This window comes from Humulus lupulus, chromosome 3 (genome assembly GCF_963169125.1).
Source record: "Humulus lupulus chromosome 3, drHumLupu1.1, whole genome shotgun sequence".
Taxonomy (NCBI): domain Eukaryota; kingdom Viridiplantae; phylum Streptophyta; class Magnoliopsida; order Rosales; family Cannabaceae; genus Humulus; species Humulus lupulus.
Window position 1 is genome coordinate 106,831,057 of NC_084795.1, and position 20,520 is coordinate 106,851,576.

Here is a 20,520-nt window from a genome sequence, read left to right on the forward strand (position 1 = left end):
GGAGGTCACTAAAGAGTGTTATTTATAGGACAAAAAGGGCGGTTTGCCGGACAGGGTATCGTACCCATATGACAGTATATGCTCTAAAATGTTTCATTTCATTTTTACGTGTGAAACGGTCCCTATCATCATTGGCATGTCGGCTCACTTTTTCTATTTATTAAATGCCGTTAATTTAGCTTCCTTTTTTAAAAAAAATAAAAAATAAAAAATCTTTAAAGCTCTAAAATAATCAAATAAAAAATCCAGTCTCTAAGTATTGAAACGAAACTATTTTTTTATTTTTTTTTATTCTAGCCATAAGTTTATAAGATTTGGAAGAGTCGCAAGGATACAATAATTGGTTATGATGTGAGTTTTTGTAATGAATATGGGGACCAATGAGAGCCTTGAAGGAGCGTGAAAGTCAAATTATATGTATGAATATGACACTTAGCATGATAACACAGTGCAAGTTTTTTTAATAGGAAGATGTAGCGATCAGCTGTTAGACTTGTTTGGCTGGTGAGTTAATGTGTTGTTAGGTTACGAAGACAATTACTTTTTCATACCCGCCACATAACATGATTGCTTTCATACTAAAAAATTTGACAGGAGAGTCCTATGTACACACACTTTGTAGTTGTGTTTGATTTTGTTATATGAAATATGTTTCGTTTTGTTATTGGACTCTTTGAAAATGACATTAAGAGGGGATGATCAATATACTCGAAAAGAAAGAATTTATAAAATAAGGATAATGCAGGAATTGTATTAGCTCAGCTCAAAGAAAGCTGATGCCCTCATTTCCAGAATACAATTTAGCCATTAGGCTCATTACACATAGTATTAGGATAAAAACAATGAGGGAATAAACTGTAGGAAAACATATTTTATATAATACCTGAATAAAAGCAATATGATAAATACAATAATTATATCTATATCTACTAAATTAAAGATACATAAATATTATAGTTATAAATAATACAATATAAATAACTATAATATATATAACAATATTATAATTATAAATAACAATATAAATAACTATAATATATATATTATAACAATATTATAATTATAAATAACAATATATAAATAACTATAATATAAATAGGAATATTATAATTATATATAACACAATATAAATAATAATTATAATTAAATTAGACAATAATTATAAAGAACAATATAAAAGACAAGTAACTCAAGGGAAAAAATAATATTGAAAATATATATATCTTAATCTTCAAAGGAAGACAATTATATATATGTATATGTTTTTGGTGTAATTTAAACTAAGACCTATGATCTCTATATATATAGGCCAAAATTGAGGGCATAACCACTCACAAAAAATGTGGGACAAAACCCAAATGCTTTTTCATTCAAAATATCCAACAATCCCCCACATGAATGAAAAAACTGACTCAAGAAAAACCAACAAAAGAAATAGACCTAGGTGATAGAGTTCAACGGTAGAAACCTGCATAGGATAGGTAGGTGTTACCCTTTGAACCTTCCCTCACTACACCAAATACCTCTTTCCATAACACAAGAAGATAAGATTATTTAAAAAGTATTATAGTAAGGATGGTTAAAAAGTGATTAAGTCCAAAACCAAAAAAAAAGGCGGCACCTTTAGTAACTCCCGCTAAATTGAAATAGCAAGCATTTTGGTCTCTACTTTTTTCACATGTAAAATAAAATAAAATAAAGAAGAAAGAAACCCTTTCTCCCACCCGATACTTTCCTTTCTCCCTTTCTCTATCGCATTTTTTCTGCTAGGCCCGAACGACGATGGCAGAGGCTCGGGGAATGGTGGTCAATAGCGGCAAGGGGGTTGGGGTCGAGCTGTTCAGCGACAGGGGGCTCGGGGCTGGGCTCGACAGTAACGACTGGTGGCTCGGGGCTGGGCTCGACAGCAACGATTGGTGGCTCGGGGCTGGGCTCGACAGCAACGACTGGTGGCTCGAGGGCTGGGCTCGACGGCGGGTGGGGGGGTCTCAGGTCTGGGCTCGACGGCGCAGGGGCTGGGCAGGACGTGGAGGCTTGGGGGCTCGTTGGGGCTGGACGGCGTGGATGCTTGGTAGCTCGTTGGGGCTGGACGACTCAGAGGCTCGATAGGTATGCATGCTTCTTTTTCTCATTTGTATTTATATATGGCCTCACTCTCCTTTTGCAATTAACACAAGATTCTTCCCGGAAAAGATGTAGCAGCACTCATGAATGTGAAGACTAGAAGGCTTGCTTGCAGTAGTCAAAATGTGAATGGGGTAAGACTGCTAAACAACTCACATATGTATCTTTTCAGTCATCCCTATCCATACTTTTTGTACTATGCATTTGTTATTACTTTTAGGATCTCTAAATCTCTGTTTGATAATTGGATTCTATTGAGAGAGCAGGCAAATCATTTTTTGTTAAATCTTAAACTTTGTGGTAGGAAAATGTAATGTATATTGATAGTATTTAGAATTATTATATTGACTATGAAAGATACAAATTTCAAAATAAAGTTTTATATGGTTAGCTTTCTCTTTCTTTAACTTTAGTTGTTGTTGTTGTCATTGTTTTTTTATTTTTATTTTTGGTTCTGATTGAATTAGTCTTGGGCTTGGTAACTGGACAAGTTGTAATTTAAGATATTTTGTAGCTTAACATAGTTCAGAGTTCGATCAGCTTAAATATGGGCTTGTTCGGTTCCCTTTGTTATTTATACTTTCTTTTAATGTAGACTCATTTCATTTGAATGAAAATAAATTCCATGCAGTGTTATTGTCGAGGCTCTTAAAGTGGACAGTCTGCAGAAGCTCTGCTCATCTCTAGAACTTATTCTTCGGAGAGTTGTAAGACTTATGCCTTAATGATTTTGAACTTATTGCAAATTTGGTATATTGTAAGATGACAAGGTCTATTTAATTACATAAAATAATAACACGTTAGAAAAAAAGTAATTGATTTTGTAATAACGTTTATAAAAACAATTTATAATTTCATTAAAGAAAAAAAATTCATTTCCCGATTTCTGTTTCTCTCTCCCATTTCTCGTCTCTGCTCTCTCCATTTCTCGTCTCTGCTCTCTCTCCCATTTCTCCTCATCGCTCTACACCACTTCGCCATCACTCTCACAATCTGATGCTCTCCTTGGCATGGGTAAGTACTTCAACCAACAATTTTGATATTTTGGGAGGTTGATGAAGCTTTTCACAACTTTGTTCTCAGAAGATCGACGAGGCTTTTCGACGAATTTGATATATATTATGTTCTTTGACTTTAAAGTTTAAATTAATCACTATTCTCTGTTTATGTCATTTTACGTTTTGGATTTAGCGCATCAGAGTTTTTTTAATATAATATGGCAAGTAGCTAAATCCCTAACTATCTATAGTTCAATTTCACCATAGAGATTGAATTTTTAGTCATTGATACATTGCTCACAAGAGGCCTAGTTGCTCTACTCTGCATTTCATTGTTTCATTTGTGTTAGATTGATTATTAATGATCGTCGGATTCTTGTTCGGGAGCACGAGGAAACAATTTTATTTTCCTTATTGGATTTTGATTGATATCCTTAAATGTAATTGATTAGTTTCATTGTTTGAATAGTATAATTTTGATAAAATGTGAGCATAAGAAAGTTAGATTAAATAATAGGATTGGAAGTAGGTTTATTTTTGGGGAGTTCTTTGTTTAAGTTATTTTCTGAAATTTGTTGTATTTACAGTGCAAGAAAACTGTTTGATAAAATATCTCAAAGACAAATTGACTTGGAGATAAAGTAATAGTTGAGGAAGCAACAAGATGAAGCAGAGAAATGGTTTTGAGCTTTGAATATGTAATTGGGATATGTAGCTGACACACCTTTGTGAATATATGGAGTAATTTGAATATGTAGTTGAATATAATATATGATATGTAGCTGACACGACTTTGTTAATATACAGAGTGATTGCTGCTAATTTAAGAAGTGGTTTTCAGCTTTGAGGTAAAGTGTCTTCAGTCTATATTTTTTGTTTTACTGATATTACTATACCTTTCTAAATCTAATTAATATTACAGAGAGAAGAGAGTTATGTATATAACGTATGCAAATATATATGACAGATTCTTTGTTTAGCTTTAGCATGGATTGAATTTATATATATTTTGGTGAGTAATTTTTCATCTTCTTTTTATTTATGGAGGAAGAAATGATTTTATTTCTCATGATCACATAATAGAAATTTGATTCTGAAGACTTGCCTTTTATCTGAACATCACTCACAACTTTTCAAAAGATCCTTGGCACAATATTTGCAAGCCGGACTACTTCATTGATAACCTATTATCCAATAAATTAGCATTTGTGACGTGGCAGATAATCTCTTGACACGTGGCTGATACCTGGACGACGTCTGCTAGAGTATCGACCAGGAGACACAGCAGAAGCAGGACAAGCCTATCTTTCCCACGACCAGTCTGGTCGGTGGTTCCGCTGGCAAGGCAACATTTATGGGAAGATCTTTGTGAATCCTGAATTTATCTCATGCAATCTTCTGGATATCCCATTATTCAGGGGATAATATCTGTAACAATATTTTGTAATCCTCCATGAGCCTATAAATAGCAAGATATAGCTCAAGGGAAGGGACTTTTTTTTGGCTGCTGAATCATAGAGATATAGAATTTCTCCTAGTAAATTTGTATTATTTTGTCAGAAGTGTTGAAACTCATTGAACCCAAGTTCTCTGATCACACTTTTGGTTCCATATCAATATAATTCTAAGTGGACGTAGGTCATTACCAGATCCTGGGGCCGAACCACTATAAATCACTGTGTTTTCTTTACTTTCGTCATTACGTTATTCTCTTTACATTCGTCTATATCATTCATATTTTGACTCCGTGTCAGTTGGCCAAATCGTGGGTCAACATTCTGGTGCTTTCATTGAGAGGATGATTCATTGCTATTTTTTTTTAAAAAAAAACACTGATGGCGAAAGCAGGAAGGAAAGCTGGCCAGACTACCGCCGCTGCACCGTCGAATCCACCACCTCCTCCTCCACCTGCAAGCATGGCGGAAGATGAGCCGCAACTAGATTTTGAAGAGGAGGAAATGGACGATGCGACGCTGAAGAGCACCCTGGGCGCGTTGCAAGAAGAATTGGCTAGTCTGAGGGCCAATCAAGAGACTGCCGCAGAAGTTATGGCGTGACAGCAGCAGGAGCTTGATCGTCAGCGGGCGGAGTTGAGCGAGAGACAAGCAGAGGTGGACCGCCGCCAGACCGAGGCCATGGCAGCCCTCGAAGCAGCCTTGCTGTTGGCAAGAAATCAGGCCGCACCTGCCTCGCAGCCTAACCACCCTGAAAATGGGCCACCTCAGAAGGGTCCCAATCCTAGCCCACCAATCCATCCTTCAAGCCCGCAAAGGCCCGAGCAGCCTCAGATGCCCCATGACGAAGTCCCACTGGACCCCGAGGCAAATCCACCATCCCAGGCTGCTCGAGGTAATCCCCCGCAGCAAAGGCAGAATAGGGCCGAGCGTCAGCCCCGTAGTCCTAGGCGCCATGAGAATGATGGGCCAAACCAAGCGAACAGAGGTCACCATCCTCCTGGTAACAGGAGGGACTCGGAACTAGGCTCTGCGGTCCGTGGACCCCCACGGCATAACGATGCACGGGGACACCGCGACCAGCGCAGGCCACCCTCTAACGCTCGGGACATTTCTGCCAGAGACGGTCACAGAGGGAACAGTCAGTCCCACCACAGCCAGTCAAGGTTCAGAGATGGTCATGGGTACAATGAGGCTGACTCAGGCAAGGGCAATGCTAATGGGAGAAACGGAAATAGAGGGAAAAGCAGGAGCCAAGTACCTCAAGGTGACCAACCAAATAGACAAGATGCTGGGGGGCAACCCAAACAAAATAATGTCTTCAACCGGCTCGGAGGTAGCGAGCAACGGAGAAGAGAGGAGGACCTGAGAGATGTACTCAACGATCGTCAAGAAAGGCACGGCGAGAACATCCCCCCAGCCACAGAGGCCACCACAATTCCTGTCGCAGTGCAAGCCCAGATAGACGCACTCAATCAGGCTGTGCAGCAGCTGGTCGGAGGAAGGACTTCTTACATCGATCACGACAGGAGAAAAGGTACTCCTTTCGTCCAAAGGATAGCTAATGCCGAAACTCCCAGCAAGTTCAAAATGCCTACGCTCCCGAACTTTGATGGATATGGGGACCCAGTCTCACATGTGAATAAGTTTGAGATTCAGATGGACATTCAGAAAGTGTCCGAAGACGCTCGGTGCAGGATCTTCCCTGCAGCACTTTCTGAGGCAGCACAGGAGTGGTTCTTTAAGTTCCCACCTGCAAGCATAGTTTCCTGGGAAATTTTCGTAAGGGAGTTCTACGGACAGTTCTACGCGGGTCGTGTGCACCCAACCGAAGCAAACCAGCTGGTCGAAATCCGCCAGCAGGACGGAGAGTCAGTGAAGGATTACGTCCAGCGCTTTATGCGGGCGGCGGCTGGAGCAAAGACAGTAGGAGACGAAGGCAAGATGATGGCCATTACCGCAGGGGTAAAGCGTTGCTCTCCCCTCTGGAAGAGTCTCCGAAAGGAAGGAGTTAAAACGACCCAAGAGTTCTTGGATCGAGCCGATCGTTACATCAAACTCGAGGAAGCCATTGCTGATGGTGGGAAACCCTCGAACAAGGGTAAAAAGGCCACCGAGCCTGCCAAAGCCGCCAATGGTTCCAAACCTGATGGCAACGACAAAGGCCATAAAAACGGCAACGGTAATGGCAAGAATGGGGGGAAACGGCCGTATAACGAGCCTTCCACCTCCGACAATAAACGAGCCAAGGGTAATCGTTATGAACCTAGGTTCACTAACTACACTGCCCTCATCGAGTCTCGGGGAGAGGTTTACCAGGCCACAAGCTCTAGTGTACCTTACAAGAAACCTGGGCCCATTCGAAAAGACATTTCGAAAAGAGACACTACCAAGTTCTGTCGTTACCATAACGACTACGGACATGACACCAATGACTGCAACCAGTTAAAAGACGAAATCGAGGTCCTTATTAGACAAGGACACTTGAGAAGGTACGTACGGGCCTCGGGAACTTCCCAACGAGAAGCTCCAGGTGGCAACGAGCAGACGTCCACACGCCAAGGCTCGCCACCATTACAGCCTGCCCCCGTAGCCGGAACACTCTTAACCATCTGTGGAGGCCCGCACCTCGCGGGAAATAGCGGAAAGGCTAGAGAACGATATGCTCGGACTCTGCGCCACGACCAGGACATCGAGATGATGACTGTGGAGGACCGTGCGCCGAAAAAGGCTCGCTCAGAGGAGTACGGGATAACCTTCTTTGAAGGCGATGCCCAACACGTCCGGTTCCCACATTCCGATCCGCTGGTCGTGGATATCCAGATGGCCAATATGATGGTAAAAAGAGTACTGGTCGATACAGGAAGTTCAGTGAACATCCTGTATAAGTCAACACTGGAACGCAAGAAGTTGTCCGTAAAAGACTTGGAGCCCTGCAATCAAACCATATACGGCTTCTCTGGAGAAGGACTCGCCCCAGCCGGAATGATCAAACTCCCAGTAACAACGGGTACAGCATCTGCCTCAAGGACATTACTCACCACTTTTGTAGTGGTCGATTGTCCTTCAGCATATAACGCCGTTATTGGAAGGCCCGTACTGGTTGATCTAAGGGCCGTCATCTCCATGTGACACCTAGCCATGAAGTTTCCAACGGACGCAGGGGTAGGATGCGTCTTAGGAAACCAAAGGGAAGCCAGGGAATGCTATAACGCCTCGATCACAAAGGCAAAGAGTGGAGCATCGAGGAGCGCTACCCCAGACCGATTGCAGATGACAGAAGACACACAAGCCCAATCAGGTGGTAACGTCACCAAATAGGGCGTTGCCCAAAGTGAGGATATAGATTTGGATCCTCGCTTTGGGGATTTTGAAGAAAATGTTGGACCCGTCGAGGACCTGGAAGAGGTCCAACTCGATGAAAAAGACCCAACCAGAGTTGTGAGGGTTGGGAAGAATTTAGAGCCTACCACAAAGCAGGCACTGGTGAAATTCTTGCAAGAGAACCAGGAAGTTTTCGCCTGGTCGCATAAAGACATGGTTGGGATAGACCCAGCAGTAATCAGCCATGTCCTGAACATAAACAAAGCCTTTCCACCGGTGCAACAAAAAAGAAGGCTGCTCGATAAAGACAGATCAAAATCCTTAAAAGAAGAAGTCGAAAGACTTAAATAAAATGGGTTCATCAGGGTGGCGTTTTATCCATCGTGGGTCTCAAATCCGGTGCTGGTCCCCAAGCCTAACGGCAAGTGGCGGACCTGTGTGGATTTTACAGACCTCAATAAAGCCTGCCCAAAAGACTGCTTCCCACTCCCGAGGATCGACCAGCTAGTCGATGCAACTGCAGGACATGAGATCCTCTCGTTCATGGACGCGTATTCGGGATACAACCAGATCAGCATGCATCCCCCTGACGAGGATCACACCAGCTTTCGGACCGATACGGGCTTATATTGTTACAAAGTAATGCCCTTCGGGCTGAAAAACGCAGGTGCGACTTACCAACGACTGGTCAACCACATGTTCAAGGAGCTGATTGGGGTAAGCATGGAGGTATATGTGGATGACATGCTTGTAAAGTCCAAGAAGGCAGAAGGACATGTGAGGGATTTGCAGGGATGCTTTGATGTGTTGAACAAGTATCAGATGAAATTGAACCCCCTCAAATGTTCCTTTGGAGTCGGATCAGGGAAGTTTTTGGGGTTTATAGTAAATTCAAGAGGAATCGAGGCCAACCCTGACAAGATAAAAGCCCTGATCGACATGAAGTCGCCGAAGAAAATCAAGGATGTACAAAGCCTGACCGGAAGGATCGCTGCCCTAAGTAGATTCATCTCAAAATCAATTGACAAGTGCATTCCATTCTTCAATCTACTCAGGGGGAATAAGAAGTTTGAATGGACGGAAGACTGCGAGCAGGCATTCCAGGCCTTAAAGGCTCATATGTCGCAACCTCCCATCCTATCAAAACCAATCGAAGGAGAGACTTTGTATATTTATCTGGCAATTACCGAAGTTGCTGCTAGTGCGGTATTAATACGGGAGGAAGAAGGCGTACAGAAAGCTGTTTACTATGTCAGCAAAAGGCTTATCGGAGCAGAATTGAAATATCCACCAATCGAGAGGTTAGCATATTGCTTAATTCTAGCCTCCAGAAAGTTGCGTCCGTACTTCCAAGCCCATCCTATCACAATTCTGACCGACCAGCCCCTTCGGCAAGTCCTCCAAAAACCTGAGGCGGCTGGACGGCTGTTAAAATGGGCGGTCGAATTAGGACAGTTCGATTTAACTTATTCACCGCGAGCAGCAATAAAAGGTCAAGTCTTGGCCGATTTTATTGCGGAGTTCACTGAACTCCCCAGCAGTGAGCTGTGCAAACAGCCTGAAGCGCCCATGCCTCAAGACGAGACTCCTTCGTGGAAACTATTCACGGATGGTTCATCCAATGAATCCCACGCTGGAGCAGGGGTGATATTGATAACGCCCGAAGGGCATCGATTTCACTGCGCAATCAGGTTTGACTTCGCAGCATCAAACAATGAAGCAGAATACGAAGCGCTCCTCGCTGGACTGAGAATGGCCAAAGATATGAGCATAAAAACGCTTGATATTTACAGTGACTCCCAGCTGGTCGTGAATCAAGTCCTGGGAGAATATCAAGCGCGAGGATTAAAGATGATGGCCTACCTTAATAAAATGAATGATGTGCTAGCCCAGTTCACAAAGTACACCCTCCAGCAAATTCCGCAAGACCAAAATTCCAATGCAGACGCCTTAGCTAAACTCGCAAGTGCGAAGGATGCTGACACCTTGAACATAGTCCCGGTAGAAAGATTGAGTAAGCCAAGCATTGAAGTGGCCGAGGCCAACATGGAGATTCGCGTAGAAGATACGTGGATGACGCCTTACATGGAGTATCTGACAAATGGAACATTGCCAGCAGATAGAAACAAGGCCATAACTCTGCAAAGGCGGGCTGCTAGGTACATACTGCTCGACGGTGTTATGTACCGAAGAGGATATTCAATGCCACTACTCAGATGCATTACATCAGAAAAAGCTAAGGAACTCATGAAAGAAGTGCATGAAGGCTTCTGCGGAGATCACGCTGGGGGGCAGAGTTTGGCGAAAAAAGTTCTAAGACAAGGCTACTTCTGGCCAACAATGAACGAGGATTCAATGGAGTACGTACGAAGATGCGATAAATGTCAAAGGTTCTCCAAGATCCCACGAGCCGCTCCAAACGAGCTAAAGCAGATGCAGAGCCCGTGGCCTTTCGCAATATGGGGAATAGACTTGATTGGATCACTGCCAACAGGAAAAGGAGGAGTAAAGTACGCAGTCGTGGCAGTCGATTATTTCACAAAATGGGCCGAAGCTGAACCACTCGCAACCATCACAACCAAAAAAGTTCTTGACTTCGTCATCAAGAACATTGTATGCCGGTATGGATTGCCCAGGAAGATAGTTTCAGACAACAGGACCCAATTTGATAGCGACTTGTTCACCGATTTCTGCGAGAGGCATGGAGTTATTAAGAGCTTTTCTTCAGTCGCACACCCCCAAGAAAATGGGCAAGTCGAAGCTGTAAACAAAACTCTCAAGGACACCCTGAAAAAATGACTTGAAGAAGCTAAAGGAGCATGGCCAGAACAGCTGCCTGAAGTCCTCTGGTCGTATAGAACATCTCATCGAACAGTGACAGGGCATACCCCATTTTCTCTAGCCTACGGATATGAGGGAATGTTACCTGTCGAGTTAGATCCCCCCTCAAATCGGCGTTTGACTTACGACCAGGACGCGAACAGCCACTTGATGATGGAGTCCTTAGACTCGATCGATGAGATAAGAGAAAAATCTCAACTCCGAGTTGCTGCTTACCAGCAAAAAGTCGCCCGGTACTTTAACTCCAAAGTTAAAGAAAGAAAATTCAACGTCGGAGATTTGGTACTACGACGAGTTTTCTTAAATACCTGCGACCCCACTGCTGGCGTGCTTGGACCTAACTGGGAAGGGCCTTACCAGATTGAAGAAGTCCTTCACCCAGGCACATACAAACTTGCACGCTTAAACGGAGATCTCGTTCCGCGCTATTGGAATGGAGAACACCTGCGCAAGTATTATCAATGAACAGCCCTTCTTAAAGGACTGGCTTGTTTAAATTTCTCTTTTAATTTTTACAAGTTTTGCAAAGAGGGTTAGCCACGATGTATGGCTAACTGCTCGTATATGTAAGATTCTATTTCAGAATCACTCGTAAAGACATGTTTAGTCCATTTTTAATACGAGATTATAAGGGACTGTGCTCAGCCAGTCATTCCTGCCAACCTTTGTGAATTTATATTTACAAGTATTTGTTCATTACGTGTGTTATTTTGCTGTATTACAAGTACCAGTTTTACTACGAACAGGAACGTCCGAACAGGTTATGGTCAAGGCAAGTGACCAAGGACCTAAAGCTCCTCGATCACTTGGGGGGCATATAAGGCACATCGATAGCAAAGCATACTTCTCGAGGTATGTAAACACATGAACAAAATAAGTGAAAGCATGCTACAGTACTTAGAGTATTTTTCAAAATTTATGTTTTGTTAAATCAGGCCAAAGTACTATGCTAAGTCCGGTCATACGGATAAATGTTATAATAAAATATTATAGCACCAAGAGTTAAGCTTTTACACCGCAAGCATCGCTGCTTGGATGTAACTGTTCAAATAAAAAAGATTTACTGCCCGTGCAGTAAAGTTTAAAAAAAAGAAATTACTGTCTTTACACCACGACCCTTGGGTCGTATATCCAAAAAGGAAGGAAAAACAAATACAAATTCAAGAGGAATTCGGGGCTGGAGGGTCCTGAGCAGCATCCTGGTTAGTCATGTCCTCAACAGCATCCTCTTCTTCCAAACCAGCAACGCTTGGAGTGGCAGGGGTCGCGGCTCTTGCTTCCTTCTCGGCCAGTTGGGCAGCACATCGAGCCAGCTCCACAGTTCTGACTTCCTCTGAAAGGTAGCTAAAGTCAGCACCCTGATTGTGTTTCCAGAAATTGTAGAAACATCGGAGTGTTGTCCTCTTATACTTTTCCAGATTCTTGGAGTTGTCCAGCTCCAACTGCTTCACTTTGCCCTCGAGGGAGAGAATAGCCTTGTCCTTGGTCTTGACTACCTCCCCCAGATGCTTGATTTCGCGAAGCTGGGTTTTGCTGATCTCCCGGTACTCTTGCCTCAACTTGACCGCTGCTTCCTTCGCAACTTCAGCCTCGGACAACTTAGTCACCGCTGCATCCCTCTCTCGAATCACCGCCTCTAACTCCTTAGCGTGCTTAGCCTCAGCAGCTGAGAGCTCCTCGGCCGCCTTCACCTGGAACCTCTCGATGGCTTTTGCCTCGACCTACTCGAGGTAAGCCTGGGCTCGGGAACGAGCAGTAATGGCAGAAAGTAAGGCCTGTGCACGAAGAAAAAGGAGTCAGAACTTATCACGAAGACTAAAAAACTAAAGACTCAAGGAATAAAGAAGCACTTACGCTGGAGATTTCATTCAAAGCCCTGTTCATGATCTGGTCGACTGGCAGCTCTTCAGCTTGAACCATTGCGGTCCTAACACGCTCGCCTTTACCAATGCGATCGAGGCGGTCTCGGGCAGATCAGATGGCACGACTCATAAGTCTGGCCCCATGAGCCTCTTCGCGAGAAAGGTGCTCCGTGGCAGGCGCAGCTGGAGGATTCGGGCGAACAGGAGTAGTTTGCTGTTCAGAAGGAGCTGGAGGAGGAGTAGGAGTTCGCCCAGTTGGCGCAGGACTTTGCCCAGTTGGCGTGCCCTGAGGAGGGTCTTCTGGTCGACTTTTCTTGGCTGGAGGGCCCCGAATGGATTCACCAGTTCTCTTTTTTGGCTTCCGTGTGAGTTGGGGGGTTTCTTCTTCTTCCTCGGCCTGATACATGTCGAAGATGTTGGGAGTCGACATATCTGCATGAAGGTAAACACAAGAGGTTAATAAGGAAAGAGAAAGGTGAAAGTAAGTAACACAACAGAAAGAAGATAACAAAGTAAATACCCGAGCTACAACTACTGGTCACTACACTATTGACTCTATTAATCATATACTCATTTTCTGGCATGAAGAAGTCTGGCCCTAGATTTGGAGCATATGTAAAGTTACCGTCCCCGTCAAACATATGACAGGGAATTGGCAAACCATTTAAAAGCGAAATAACGTTACCATTGTCATCAGAAGACTCTCCCAAGTCAACAACAAGCTCTGTGGTCTTTTCTTTCCCCTTGCCTTGGGGAGCAGAAGGCCTTTCTACAGAAGGGCTACCCGTGGGTTCCCTGATCGTAACTCCTGTAGGCCTCCTCCTGGGAGAAGGCACAGGAGGTTGCTGCTCGGGAACCCCCTCGGCAGTGGCTTCGTCCACCACGGACCCTCTATTTTCATGGCGAGGAGCCAGGAGGCCAGACGACCTCAAGTGCTTTTCAATGATCAGGGCCTTGACGCTTTTCGCTGCATCAGACATCCTGGCCAGAGCATTGGACCTCAACACCATGTCTGGTGTTGGAGTCGGACGTAACCAAGGGCCTGAAAAATAGGTCAAGTTTGAGAAAAAATGAAAGAATATACTCTGGGGAAAAGTATCGACCAGCGAAAGATAAGCTCTTACCTCCTCTCACGAAGGCCAATTTGTTACTGGCTATGTTCGGAGTAAAGAAGTACTCCTTATTATAATGCCCCACGTTCGATACATGAGTAGTACCACTCAGGAACATCCGGCCGGTTTCCTGGTGACAGAAGTGAAAAAAGCCCGTCCCGTTGTGCTGAGGGTTGGACTTGAGGTCAAAAAGGTAATTGACCTCATGAGGTGAAGGTTCTGGCCATTTGTTAAGTTTGTATAGAATATAGAGTGCGGCCAGCATCCTATATCCATTAGGAGTTATTTGAAAAGGGGCGACACCAAAGTAATTGGCCACCCCCACAAAAAATGGATGAAGAGGGAGATAAGCTCCCGCCTCAATATGGTATCGGGACCAGGTGCTGTTCGCCCCTCCTGGGCGGTTAGCCCTCTGGTCCGCAGTGGGACGTGTAATGGTTACCCCCGTGAGGGGGAATTTTCTGAAGTAGTTGGCAACCATTCGAGGGTCACCGAACTAGCTGGGGAGGTATACCACTCGACATCAGGCGGATTCCGATGACGAGGACGAGCCCTAGTTTGGATATTAGGGTCAGGAACAAGATTTTCTCGACCACTGGTCGAGGGAACCCCAGCCTGCGAGCCAAGCTGGGCAGGAGAAGTAGGGTTACTTTCAGACTCGGGCCTTTTCTCGCCAGAAGACTTTGAACGGGCCATTGGAGGAGAAGGATATGGTCAGGAAGAGGCTCGCGAGAAAGGTATCTGGTGAATGCGATCGGTTGGTTGTTCTTCTCCCTCGAGCAGCTGGGCGAGGAGGTCGTCGTCGATGGGTCTCTCACCTCCCCACAAATCTGGCATTAAAGTCTGCAAACAGAAGAATGGGGAGGTGAGGTTAGAGGATTCTAGAAGGCTTTTAGACTAACGCTGGTCGAGTATAAAAGTTAAGCCTTTATACAACAGCATTCTAACAAGAAACTAAATCTTTCTACGCGAACAGTTTGAAAAACGGATCAAAGGGTGAAAGTGAAAGGTTTTCCTTAAAAGCTTTTTCAACTCCCCTTAGGGCGGGAAAAATTATTTTTTCAACTAGCTTAAAAATTGAAATGTTACTTCGGTTTTACGTCCTAAAAAGCATGATCCTGAGTTTTAAACTAACTCATAAGCCTACTCTGCCTACAAAAACATTCTATCTACAGGCGCCTAAAAACCAGAAGCCAAGAGACTTAAACAGTACACCATTAAAAAGCATGCACCACGAGAAATTAGAAGCATGGGGTTTCAGTAACTTACCAGGGAAAATGGTCGTGAAGAAAGGACTTCGGAAATCAAGGAGCCCACCGTCTGAGTCTTGAAAGCACAAGAGAGCGTTTGCTGGAGAAGGTAAAGCTCTGGTTTTTAGGGTTTTTGGCAGAATAATGGCGTGCGTGAAAAGAAAAGAAATGGCTCTGGTGGTCTTATATAAGTTTGTCTCTGATATTAAAAAGGTGTAATCATTAGTTTTCCTTTTTCGAAGTATGGGGGAACGTGATGGCCGTCGAAATTGTTTCTGGGGAACTGAAAAGTCATGATTAGACAGGAGTGGGTTACTTTTTTCAAGAACACACGAAGGGTTCTGACACGTCAGGAGGGGTTACCGAAGAGTCGCTCGTTCAAAGTTTATTTACTGTTCGTAGTAAATAAACTTTGGGGGGCAAATGTTATCCAATAAATTAGCATTTGTGACGTGGCAGATAATCTCTTGACATGTGGCTGATACCTAGACGGCGTCTGCTAGAGTATCGACCAGGAGACACAGCAGAAGCAGGACAAGCCTGTCTTTCCCACGACCAGTCTGGTCGGTGGTTCCGCTGGCAAGGCAACATTTATGGGAAGATCTTTGTGAATCCCGAATTTATCTCATGCAATCTTCTGGATATCCCATTATTCAGGGGATAATATCTGTAACAATGTTTTGTAACCCTCCATGAGCCTATAAATAGCAAGATATAGCTCAAGGGAAGGGACTTTTTTTTGGCTGCTGAATCATAGAGATATAGAATTTCTCCTAGTAAATTTGTATTATTTTGTCAGAAGTGTTGAAACTCATTGAACCCAAGTTCTCTGATCACACTTTTGGTTCCATATCAATATCATTCTAAGTGGACGTAGGTCATTACCAGATCCTGGGGCCGAACCACTATAAATCACTGTGTTTTCTTTACTTTCGTCATTACGTTATTCTCTTTACATTCGTCTATATCATTCATATTTTGACTCTGTGTCAGTTGGCCAAATTGTGGGTCAACATAACCTATCCAATATTATGTATGTATATATACGTGCAGATGAATGTAGCCCAGAAATGAAGCTATGAATTACCTAGAATCACTGGTTGCTTTAAATAAAAGTAATAAAGTAATATATAATGTTACTCTACTTTGTCTGAGATAATTGTTGGATTCTCTTAAATTTATTACTCTACTTTGTTTTATTTTGTTGAACCTTTGACCTCTTTCATTATCTAAATCAAGCCTCTAGTTATGATTATGTTTTATGGTTTTTATTCTTTGTTTCAATGCTCTATTTGACTAGACGTTTTGGATTCTTAAATGCAAACTGCAATTAAATTATTCTGAAAAGATGTATTTATCCAAATCAAGTCTCTAGTTATGTTACAATTGGTGTCCTCTTTCTAAGTCTCTAGTACCTACCAAGCTATGAAAAAAGGCTCAAAATTAATGAGTTTGGACTAGTACTGTCAATCCAATATTTCTATAGAGGACTTTGTTAGTTGACAACTAATAGGGCTAAGATTTTATCAAGCAAATCAAACATATATAGCTAGTTCCAGATATTACATTGGCAGTATGAACACATTAGCTTATGTTTAATTAAGCTATTTATGACTTAGAAACTAGATAACATTATATGTGTCTTTCATGTTTTGATAAATATTAGTAAATCGTTTGTATAGTTTACTTTGTTAGACTTTTGTTATTAAAATTGTATTCCCTGCATTGCATACATTCAATAGAGTTTATTTCCAAACTTTAATGGTAATGCTAACTCTCTTCTTTTATGATGAAATTATGTAAAAGTGCATGTATGCTGAAGTTACATATGGATTCTAAAAAGGAGCCATATAGCTAGCAATATTCTAGTGTTCTGTGTGAGTGTGAATCTTTTTTACATTACTTATCTTTGATGATAAAAAGGAAATCTCCTTTTTGAAGTCTTTGTATCATTTATTGCTCTTTACATTTTTGAAAAATGGTTATTACTGAAGAAAAACTTTTATATATTGTTGCGGTGTTTAATATGAATGTGAGAAGTCAAATTGAGTGAATGAGTACCTTTTCTATATCTATCATTTTTTTTTTTTAAAATTGCATCTATCTTTAAGTTAAGACATGATGCATGAGAGGTTTTGACTTTCAAATACTTCATTTTGAATACGGAAGACAAGTTCATTAATTATTAGTATTATAACTTTATTTTGATACATTTCCAAATAGAAAAACGTGAAGAGTACTAATTAAAAAAATCAATTTTGCTTATAAAACCATATACACTTACATATTAAAACACATTCTCTGTTAAACGTGGGTTTGTCATACCTATTTTTTGTTCTTCTTTTCATTGAAAATTAAAGCTTTTATTTGGGTTGGTTTATTGATATTGATTCTGGGTTGTATCAGAAAAATTGTAAAAATATATATAATAGCATTGATATGTATAATTTGTATGGTTTTGTTTTAGTATTTCTTTCCATTTGTTTATATAGTTAAGGGAAAATGAAAGTTGGGAGATGTAATAATCATCATTATTAATGATAAATTTCGGTCAATACATTATATTTGGTGGTCGTTTTACTGATATTCTACTGATCTATATGTTTATAACTTTAATAAAGATGAATAATATATAAAATGCATATAAATTAAGTTGGTTTATAAATTGTATCCATCCTCTACTGTCATCAAATGTTCCCCCCCGCCCCCACTGTAGAGGAGGCATGTTGTGTTGCTATGATCAAACAAAGTGTAAAGTGAGGAAAGGCTTTCAGGGGGTCAAGAGAAGTCTCTACCTCAGATATACTGTGGAATGGATTGATTGGACTGATTCTATTTTGCCTGTAAAGATCTATATTTTTTATGTTACTGATACTTGGAATGGTTTGAACTCTGAACATCATTGTCAAGTAAGTTAATATTACCTCCTTTCTAACTATCTGAATTTTATGCACACTGGATTTCTGAAATTATTTTAACATTTCTATGAGAAGGAATGTGAAAGTGAATCTAAATTAGTGGTGGATTCTTCTACGTTGCAATCTGTTTCCACGAAAAGTTACTAGGTATTTATGTTGAAACAGAATGAAATCATCAAGTAATATAATTTTCCTTGTGGTCTTTCTGATGCCATAATGTGCTGATCTAATTCTTTGGAATGAAGCATTAAGAAAAACTTTAGTACATTGCACTACTAATGCATGCATATTATGAAATGCAACATGCATTAGGATTCTCATCACTGAAAAGCTGAGGAGATGGGATTCATTCAATCACATAAAGAGGCTGATAATAGTGAATCATTCTCTTCATATTTTCCTCTTCAACACTTCCGCAACCATTGTTGATCATCATCACTTCATCACCATTATTTTCTCCTTGCTGTTCATGATTATTATTATCAATATTCTTTCCCTCTTTGACCTTGCTTCTTCTACTGCTGCTGCTTCTTCTGGTTTTTTCTCTTCAGCTAGTTTTTTCTAAGATACTAAGTTGTAGCAAGAAGTTGAAAATTGGATCATATTGTTTGGAGTAGAAATACATGTGTTTTAGTGTTTTTTTTTTCATGTAAACAGAAAATCGTGGATTCCCTGTACTTTTTAGCTTAAGAAATTTGCTTGTCATGTCTCATTTTCTGTTTCTTGTGAACCTTTGTTATTGACACCGAGTTAGATGCATTTTTTACTGACTCAGGTCAAAAGAACACTAGAATTAAGGCACAGTATTTAAGTTTAGACAATGTTACAAAGAACTTGAGAAAGTTCTATGCACAAGCTTACTTGGGACAATCACCAAAACAAGCTCCAAAGTATTGGCTTCATTTTCAAGTTTATGTACTATCGCTTGGTTGGAATACTTACTTTGTCTCAAAGGCATATAGTACAGGTAATTGAGTTCAAACTTGCTAGTCAAATTATATTGAACATATAGTTGATTCTTATGAAGCTCACCATTAAGATACAATATCATACAGTATGCATAAAGAAGCATTAATTGTTTAATTGCTCTGGTTTCTTTTTCAAACTATTGCAGTAAACAGGAATTTACTCTCCAAGATAAAGAATCCACAAAATGATACCATTGAAGTTGGGCCTAGAGATTTAAAGCTGACCTTTTCGTCTACCTCAGGACAACTAAAACAGATGTACAATTCTAAAACTGAGGTAAGTTGTTTAATTTCATAAAGTAACCATGGAAATATTTCTTAACCCAATAGTTACATATTATAAAATCAGGCAAGCCAACCACAAATGGGCACTAAAAATGGAATGCTAACTTAAGTTTATACCTCAGGACTTCTGATCTGTTATCTAATTTCATGCATTTTACAAGTTGAAGATTGCATTCCCCAGTTTTAACATGTTCATGAATTTTGGTTTTAGTCTCTCTAGCTCTTAATTTCCATCTCTCATAACTATAGTACTAAATTTCTAATTCAGATTATTTAGGAACCAGTTGAAATGATAGTAGAATTCTTCTATGGTGTATATTTCTAATATAACACATAAAGGAATATATAGATTGCCATGTTCTGGTTATCCAATTTATTAGAATTGTTTTGCTCTTTCCTCCTTTCAAGACAATTTTCAATAAGTTAATGGCCTTTATTATAATTATTTAGTTAATATATTTATATATTTTATATATGTTGATCTATATTCATGTGGATATAAGCAAACCATGCTTGTTTGTGTCTCTCCTTGTTTGTTCAATAATGGCTGTTGTCTCTCTTTGATGAATGTGGTGCTATTTGGAGAGACCAGTGATAAGGAACACATCTTGCTATACCCTGCTGTTTCGTCAAGTTTTGGAGTTATTACAAATTTAATTTAAACTATTCTTAAAGGTGGAAACTAGCTTAAGTCTTATGTTCTTAATAATAAAAGAACTTTTTTTTTTACAATGTGCAGGTATATTGAGATGATTTCTTTGGAGCAATTCTTGACAACATTTGTAGTTGAGGCCTTTAGAATGGAAGAATGTATTTCACTAATTTTTGTATACATTTCTTGTTTTGTATTTAGTGATAAAGGAATCTGAATTTGGCATAAATTATGTTGTAATATGATTTCTTAAGCCTAGACTAGTAAACTAAATATTATAATTACATTTGAGTAATTAATAAAAATCTATTTATGTTACTTTATTTGGCTTCAACTTTCATATTTGTTTTCCTAGTTTTGTGTAAGTAAAAAAAGATTATGTTTCTCTAAGCTAATATAACACATGTGTTATATTAAAGTGTAGTATAACACAAAAAATGTGTTATACTAAAGTGTAGTATAACACAAAAAAGTGTTACACTAAAGTGTAGTATAACATAAAAAAAGTGTTATATAATCGACTATAAATAACATAATTCAACACTTATCTATATATTAAAATAACACATAAATTGTGTTATCGTTGACAGTACAATAACACATCTGTATAACACTGATAAAGTGTTATGTAAAGTACCCTGACCTACGATAACATAGTCGGTCTTAACACATCAGAAAGTGTTATCGTATATTTTGATAACACATTTTCGGGGTTATTAAAAGCATTTTTTC

The 20,520-nt window shown here is 40.6% G+C and overlaps 1 long non-coding RNA gene across 3 annotated transcripts; it reads left to right on the forward strand.

Moving 5' to 3' along the window:
• Positions 1 to 1,891: 1,891 nt before the first annotated feature.
• LOC133823042 (uncharacterized) lies at positions 1,892 to 20,048 on the forward strand. 3 transcript variants are annotated; one of them, XR_009888105.1, is made up of 4 exons: positions 1,892 to 2,258; positions 3,710 to 3,970; positions 18,998 to 19,128; positions 19,876 to 20,048. It is a non-coding gene; the product is annotated as an uncharacterized LOC133823042 (long non-coding RNA). The 3 variants fall into 3 exon arrangements; XR_009888104.1 differs by lacking the exon at positions 1,892 to 2,258 and adding an exon at positions 3,052 to 3,138 and having other exon boundaries at positions 3,930 to 3,970; XR_009888103.1 differs by lacking the exon at positions 1,892 to 2,258 and having other exon boundaries at positions 3,052 to 3,970.
• Positions 20,049 to 20,520: the final 472 nt, after the last annotated feature.